Genomic DNA, 8,619 nt, shown 5'->3' with positions numbered 1-8,619 from the left:
GAGGGGACGCGCTCGCCTTGTCGGGACCCTGGCCTCTCAATGCCGGGCGGCCCCGGCCTCACTGCCGCCAGCGAGGAGAGATGCGGCCACGACTCGCCGCCCCTGAGCGGGTGCGCGGGGCAGGAGGGTGAGAGCAGGCACGGCGGAGGCAGAGAAGACGTGGCGCCCCTCGCGTGCTCGCGAGCGGGTCCTGCTCGCTGCTCTCACCTCGTGGTCACGTGGCGGTAGCGCAGCCCGCCCTGCACGCCGTGGCTCCTCGGCACTCACAGGCGGCAGCGAGGGAGGTGGAGCTGTGCGGCCTGTCCGCCAGGCGACGGCGGGGACCGGCGAATAGGGCCGGCCGGCTGCTGCCCGGTGTGTGAGCACCGGAGAGGGCAGCGAGCAGGGACCGTATCCTTACCCGTCCGCGAGACGCTGTCGGGCATGCAGCCGCGGGCGTGCACCTGTTGGCACAACGCAGGATCTGAGTGGCCCAAAAAGTGTTACCAGTGGATGTGGGGGCACAAAAAAGTGTGACAGGAGGGATCTGTATGTACGAAAAGGTACATGTGTGCTCTCTTCTTGGACTCCCTCACCCCCACTCCTGATCTCCAGCTGGCAGTGATGCTGTTAACGTGCTGTGGAAGAAGAATGTGTAGCAATTGAAGCACCAGATACTGAGAGAAAACAGATCTAAGAGCCCTGAGCAAAACAGGAAAGGGAAGACGTTTAGTCCAAGCCTTTGCATTTGTATTTTTTTTCTATTGCAAAGCAAGGTTGTTCTTTTTTCTTTTTTTTTTTCCCCCTCTCTTTCTTCTTCCGGACTGTTTGTCAATAGATGTAGACTGCAGAGGAAGCTGGTCTGCAGAGGCCGTGTTTTCAACGGATATGACTGCAGCGAGAAGGACCTGCTAAAGCACATTGGCAAGGCTTGCCTTGACTGTAAGATGGGTCACTTCCTGATGGACAGTTTTAAAGTTAGGTAAAGCAGGAAATGAGGGGGAGGGAAGCCCATGTCACATCGAGGTCTGTTTGCAACAGGTTCTGGACTAACAGAGGAATTGGGAGGGGGTGGAAATAGACATGGCCAGGATAAGGCGAGTGGCTGTACTAATGAAGTCATAACCAGCTTCTTCAGTTAATAAACAGTGTAAGTGGAAAAACAGGGGAAATCAAACAAACACATGCAAAAATTGGATCTGGTGAAATGTTTTTTCCTCAAGTATTTTGGGTTCTTGGAAGATCCTTAAATCAAAGTGCTACACTTACATAGAAGGGAGAACAAGCTGTAAGGATGGTCTGGGCACTCTCAGGGTGCCAGCTAACCTCATCTAGTGAGTGCTGGTTAGAAGCCTCCAGGACTTGTGGGGGATTTGAAGGGAAGCCAAGACATTTCCATTTACTCAGGAAAACCCATTGGTTGGATCATACTCTGGGTTGAGGTTTGCAATCACACCTTATAGATTCAGCCACACAATGGGAAATCATCACGTTGAAGCCTATGCTACCTGGAAACCAAACCCTTTAATTTCTTTGGTGTCAATGGAGAACAGAAGTTCTTTACCACACTGAGGTCTTTCCCTTGCCGATCTGAGGGATCTGCAAGGAAAACTGCTTCCAAGGCTGATCTGAGCTCAAGACCTTAACTCAGAGAAGCTGAGCTATTAAATAGTAGCTGCTGGTCTCAATCCACCATGGAAAGCTTTTCCTTCTCTAAGCCTCTCTGACAGGCGAATATTGCTCTGCTTCTCCACATCTCAGATTAGGGTGAAAATATGGTTGGGATTTTATTGACATTTTGCAGAATGGCTTACAGAGAGGGCATTCCAGCATTCCTGAAGAGTGGAATGCATTGGAGCAGGCTGGAGCAGAATCTACTAACATACAGCCTTATTTGCTGTCTCTCGTGGCTCAGGTGGCTGCAAGGTGCTAGCAAGGCATGGCCAAGGCATGAGGAACACCTCCTAGAAGCATTGCTTTGAATATAGGCAGGCTTTGTCTGTGAATGGTTACGCTTTCCAAGGTCTGTGCATTTGCTTGTACAGCTTTGATCATCTTCAATACCCTGTATCCAAAGCATCACATTTAAGGACAAGATCCTTACAGGAAATGAGAGATCTTTCTTCTGGGGGCCAGCAGTGTATATAACTGGTGTTTGGGTAGCTAGAACATGGTTTCCAACAGCTAAAACAGAGTATAAGTCTGAACCTAAATCACGGAGAGTCTTTCGGGAATTTCCCCTTTATTCTGTGGCTGAACAACAAAGGGGTGCGAGCCGAGTCATCAAGACAAAAACAAGATAAAACAGTACATTAAATGACAGACTCAAGACAATAAAAGAAAACCAGTAGCAGTAAGTGGAAGGCAGCATGATCCAATGATTAGTTCACCAGTGGGTGGCTAAGTCTTATGAGGGCAGCTGAGCGTTCCTGGAAGTGAACAGGACCTGTGCAACAGACCTGAACACTCACAATAGAAAACATCTGCATGCTCTGAACATAAGGAAGTCAGGCTGAGTCCGTAATAGAATCCTGCACTTTGGAAAAACTTAGACAAAATAAAAGATAAAGAAATCCCTTCAAATTCACCCAGACAAAATCTCTGGAAAAGCAGTAGCTGCTAGGTGATAGGAGGATGTAAGGGAATCCTCTGTTTCCATACATGCTTTCCATCCTGATAGCAAACGCAAACTCTGTGGTCCCGTGGAGTGCATTTAGGACACCTAAAGGGTTAATCGGGACTGGTATCTAGGTATGACTTAGTAACAATTAAAAAAAGCCAACCCTGCAGCACATATTACTCCTTTAGTGATGGCATGAGCATTCTGCATTTTTACAGGAACCTTGCTCTACTAGTGACTTAATAGTTACTAATTTTTCTCGTATTCTCTGTGCTGATAATTCTCTGTGAGGTGAGAGTGAACATCATTCAATGTTCACTCACACAACGGCAGAAGAGCTACCTCCTTTTCTTTTGCACTTTAAGCTTGCTGCTTTTGGACTGGATGTGGAGACTTCACTGTGTCCTGGAACCTGTGGCCTTGCACTGGTTTGATAGTAAGGGAAGTTAAACTTCCGCTGTGGAGATCAAGTTGTTTACCTGAAGGGGCACTTAGGTTTCTGTAAAACTATGGTATTTGAAAATGCACCACTGGCAGGAGCTGCTTAAGAAATTGCAGTGCTTGGCTCATATGTGCACTTTTCTCTCAGCATCAGACATTTCTGTGTGCACAATGCTCTGGGCCAGATATTTTACTCATTCCTTACTTCAAGCAACCTTTGGTTTTGATTTCAGCAGATGTTTTCCTGAGGAGAGGCAGCACAGATAAGGGGATACTTTTTCTGGGATATGAGTTACATCAGGATTGTTACACCATGGGATGTTTTTCACTTTCTTCCAAAGCACTCAGTAGTTGGAGACATTACAAAATAGATGGCCTAGGAAGTTTGTCTGTGTGTGCCAATTCTTGTATTTTGATTAATTTAACATTGGAGAATTACCAGTATCTGTCTGGCCATACTGTTAGACTAAGAGTCATCTTTTTAAGCCCCTGCAGGACAGACTTTTTACAAAATGTTCACGTAGGATGGGTCAACTTCTAAAAGTCTAACACTGAATTTGGGATACCATGGCTAGCTCTAAACAAAGCTTTTCTCATTAAGGAGTGACGGGCAAGGGGAGGCTGTATAGTGAAAGAATTGGCAAATTTAGTAAACAAACAAGGGGTGTGAGGGAGATGGGAACAGATTTGAATCCAGCTTGTGATGAAGATGTGACGAATCCAGGTTTTGTGGTGGAGAAAGATGAGAGATCGAAGATGTCATTTCAAGCTGTATTGAAATTGGTACATTTTAGTTGTTGGTGGGATGGCCAAAGCAAAGATGGGTGACACAGGTCAGCCCCAAATGGACAAGATCAGCATCATTATAATAATGTAAATATGGAAAACTATCTTGACATAAACAAGGCCAGAGCAGCACTTACTGTCTTCCCATCTGATGGAGGCTAGTGTGGGATATTCAGACATACAAAATCCCAAACACATTGTCAGGGACAGGCAGTTAGTTAGAAATGTGAAAGCCCAGCAGACGTTTTCTGTTCTGTTCCCGTCATTGTGAGCAGCATGGGGTGGCAGCCAGAAAGTTAGCAGATCAATTGTCTAATAGGATGCATTTGACATAGAAAAAGAATGATGAAGAGTTAAAAAGGAAAATTTCTGAAGTCGAAAGGACAGTGAGATAAAAGTCAGTACTGTTTTCAGGAAAGGTTGAATGCGGCCAAAAACTTTCAATGCATTAAATTACCTGTCCTACTTGTTCATATCAAATCTCTTCTCTTCCAGTGATCTGTAAGTTCAGTATTCTTGTTGAGGGAAGATTCAACATATAGCAGTACAGTATGTAGGGATTTTTTTCTGAGTGTCTTAGGTTCAAGATGTATCGTAGTTCTGTATAGGCACTCGTGATCTCATTTTTTGGTTTTACTGTACTAATGCTGCAACAGTATTTCTGCAATGAATGCATCACCACCCAAGAAACTAAAGAAAATGGCATTACCGTATGTGGCTCATGCAATGAACAACCTCCCTTCAATTCCATTGGGACTAAGGAACTGGGTTATCCAGTTTATGTTTCAGGTGGTGATAGATTATGCATTGCACATTTAGTGTAAGTAGTCCCTGAGCTTCTGCTAGTCTGCATAATCGGCTGCAATAAATTACCAGAGTGCCAGGAGCCCCAGCTCTAAACTGCATTCATGCCTGTGCAGTCTGTCAATGTCTCTGTCCATTGCTGTGAATAATTGAGTGTAGTGACAGAGGCTGGAACTTTGCTAATAGTTAAAATGCTTTTGAATTAAAGCAAGTAATGGAGGGAGGAGGAGCCTGTCTCTACAGATTACTTTGCTCTTCGGGGCAATCGTCAGAGCAGTCATCCTCTTTACAGGCAAAATGAAGCATAAGAAGGTTATTAAATAGGATTGGTGAACATTTTTCTACTAAAGCAGATTTTGACAGAAAATGTGGTTCTTTATGGGAAACTTTTCATTAAAAGAAAATCTGGAAGACATCTGGCTGAAAAACAACATATCTCAAAAATAGATGGCCCCCATCTCCTCTAGGCATCAAGCAGGGATTTTATCTTCCATGACCCCTCTGTGAAGCTCTGCTTCTTGTTAGTCAAGAGCAGATTGCAGTCTGATACGAGAACTCTACTGTAGCATGAGCCTACACTGTTGACAAGGTGACAAGGATGAGATCACAAATCACAATTCCCAGAAAGTGCAGCAATGGCATTCCCAAACATACTGGTTCAGATTTATCAGCAATATTTCAGTTTTGTATTTCCCTTTTTCTGGAGGTTATATTTTTCCACCCAATCAATTCTACTGATTTTCCCAAGGCCGGATGGCAAGTTAGTGGTAACACTGAGAATGAAGGTCCCCTGTCTTTCTGTCCTTTCCAACCTCCAACATCTAAACAAGATGGTCATCACTTGAATAACATAGAAAAATAAAGTGGGCAAAGATCATTCCTTGTTCCTGTGGAAAAAAATGTCTAAAATGCATGTCTCTGATCCTATTTGGTAGCTCCTGTGCTGTACTTAAAGAGCAGTGATATAACTAACTTTGTGAGGTATATGCAAATGAACTGATAAATTGACTGCTTTCTATTTATCAGTACAATCCTGTTGAGTCACCCCAATTAAAAGTGTGATTGCTTACATTTTGCTGTTGGCAAGAAACACCTACTCTTAGCATCAATAAAACTTCTGTCACAAACAATAATACAACCACCAGTTGCTTATACTGCTTCTGGGAAATTAAAATTTTACCTTGTGATGGCAATATGGAATATGCCCAATCTATACCCATGCTTTACAGGAAGACAGCAAAACCCTCACAGATCCTGAGAATGTAGCTTTGAAATTTCATTTCTAGCTGCTAACCTAAGGATAAGTTTAGTTGTGGTGACAAGAATTGCTATAGCTAAGCATCTCATTACATTACAGCCAAGATATAATCAGTATCCACAGGGACAGCTGGATTGCTGGAAATTGAAGCCATTAACTCTCAAATGGAAAAAGCAGTAGCTTCATCACACAGCATCACCAGTTGGATGTCCAGATCTCCCCTGATAGCCAGAAATCTCTATTGCTAAAGCTACAATTCCCTTTCTGGCTCATTGCAAGAGAAATTTAATTTTGTTTTATCAGGACAATCATAAGTAAAACAAAGCAAGGAATGACAGATAAAACCTAAGGCCTGTCTGCCCATGAAATCAGGTATCTTTCAGCAAGCCTTGAGCCTCCACAAACTGTCCTACAAAGCAATGCAATAAAAATAAAAAGAAAAAGGTGTCATATCCACTAATGCCACAGGGCCCAGTTGATAATGTTCCACTTACTGGGTCAAGATGTAATACAGCCCAAAAGGCATCTTTCGCCAAACACTAAAACCAAAGGCAATTGTAATCAGCAAACAGAGAAATCAGGCCAGGCCCATAGTTGATCCTGGTGGCCTCTTTCAAGAATGTCTTAACATTAGTACAGTGGGCGTCTGCTGAAAGTGTGAAAATAACAAGATTTTAGCAAGGAGTGAAAGCTGAAAAAGGCTCAAGAGAAGAAGAAAAAAATCTGAATCCACTCCTAGAAAATTTACAGCTCTGTGTTCCTTGTCTACCAGCAAAGTAGTACCAGTAGTACCTCTGTAATGGACTCTGTTTATCACTTCATTACCCAAAGCTATCAGCCTGCATTAGTTTTATGAAGTTTCACTCCTAACTTCACCCTTTAGAAAACCTTTGGAAATTAGGCTGATTGTATAACTGTGTCTTGAGGCGAGTAAGGGTGTAAAGAACTACTCAGGAAGAATACATCTGAAAAGGGAAATTACTATGCCCAGCAAACCCCAATTTGTGTTGGTTCTCTCTCCCCTCCCATCCCCTGAATTGTTCTCATTAGTTCTCATGTGTTGTCCTCCACATCTTGTTTTCTTCTCCATAAGCACTGCTCAAACAGAGCCCTAAAACCATGCACCACTAGCCATTGTTTAGTTGTTCTACAATAATAAACTACAAGTTCCTTTTAATTCTTCATCAACGTAGATCTCACAGAGCATTACAGGAATAGATAAACACCATTTTATCCATTTTACAAGGACAAGGGATCACTTAAGATACTGTGATGAGTCACTGACATAGCTTGAATAGCATCTGTGTTGTGTTCTCATCACTGAACTCTGGCTCCATCATCACAGGCTCCTGAGAACTCCTGGCAGGATGTTGCCTCATGTGGGAAGAGGAACAGATTGCAGTTCCTGCCTAGAGGATGAGACAACAAAGGCCTTGCTTTGTTTTAAATTATGCAAGTGTCCTCTTCAGAGAGCGTAGCTGTTGCTCAGAAATGTGACATAACTATAGACATGCAGAGCAAGTGCCATTCAATTGCAAAGCAAATATGAGCTTTCAATGGGAACAAGAATTCAAGACCTTCAAGAAAAGGGTTTTTTTTGTTTTGGGTTTTGGGGGTTTTTTGGCTTATGGTTTCTACTCGGCAAGTCTTCCTTTTTTTCTTTATAGTGACACTCTTGGAGTGCAGAGACGCTTGCTTGCTTGTTTATAGAAGCTGCATACAAGACTCAAAACTGTTACAAAGAGTAGCTGCCCAGTGACGTTGGCTCTGAATCATTAAGTAACTGCGGTACAGGGTGACAGGAGCTTGTGTGAGATCAACACCACATTGTCGGGTCAAGTCATAGGTCCTGCCACATCTAAACAGACCAGGAAATAGTCATCAGATGGTTAAGGACTGATGGCAAAACTTAGAACTAAGGACCTGGCGCCTTGTACATCAAACCAGTGACCTTGTGCTCATGTGCTGTGCCTGGAGCTCACTTGCAGGCTTGGTGTTTTAAGACAGGTAAGAAGGGCTGCCACTTCATGCTCCTCAGGGGCCAGAGAATATTGTCATAGTAAAAACTCTGGCTCTCTGCTTTCTGGAATTTCTACTCATGAAGCACCAGTGAATGCTTTTCTCCGTGCTTCCTCAGTTCTGTCACTGTGGAAGACCCTTTCCAAGAGACACAGAAGAAATCTAGGGAAGATCCTTTGACAAAGGAATAAAAAAAGACACAGGTCTGAGCATTTACCATGGGAAGTTTGCCCCTTTGCTAACCCAGAATGAGCCCATTGGCTGCCATATGTTAAAAAAGACAAAAAGAAAGATCTCTCTTAAACTAGATATTGGGGCTTTAGAAATGGACAGGCCTTAGGAGAATGTTACTTTGCAGGTTTCTCTTAGAAATGGGATTTCTTTCAAATCTTCCTTATGCCAGATTATAACCTACTTCTTACCCAGTTTGTTTTGGAGAGAAACAACAGAACTCATTGGTGTCTCTTTGGATTAAAATGAAATTCTTCTCCTTCCAGTCCATGGATAAGTTAGGGGAAAATGTGATTCTGAGTAATCCTATCTTCTGTAAGAAATGCTGAGAGGATTGATGCACACAGAAATCCCATAGAGAAAAGGCCAGCTGCTATTGATGAATGTGTGGCTAAATTAGTCAAACCTTAATATTGTAACAAGTTGTTGTGGTTTAACCCGGCAGGCAGCTAAACACCACACAGCCATTCGCTCACTCCCC

The sequence above is a fragment of the Aptenodytes forsteri genome, unplaced genomic scaffold, assembly GCF_000699145.1.
Source record: "Aptenodytes forsteri isolate BGI_AS27 unplaced genomic scaffold, ASM69914v1 Scaffold267, whole genome shotgun sequence".
Classification (NCBI taxonomy): Eukaryota; Metazoa; Chordata; class Aves; order Sphenisciformes; family Spheniscidae; genus Aptenodytes; species Aptenodytes forsteri.
This window is presented reverse-complemented; position numbering follows the sequence as displayed.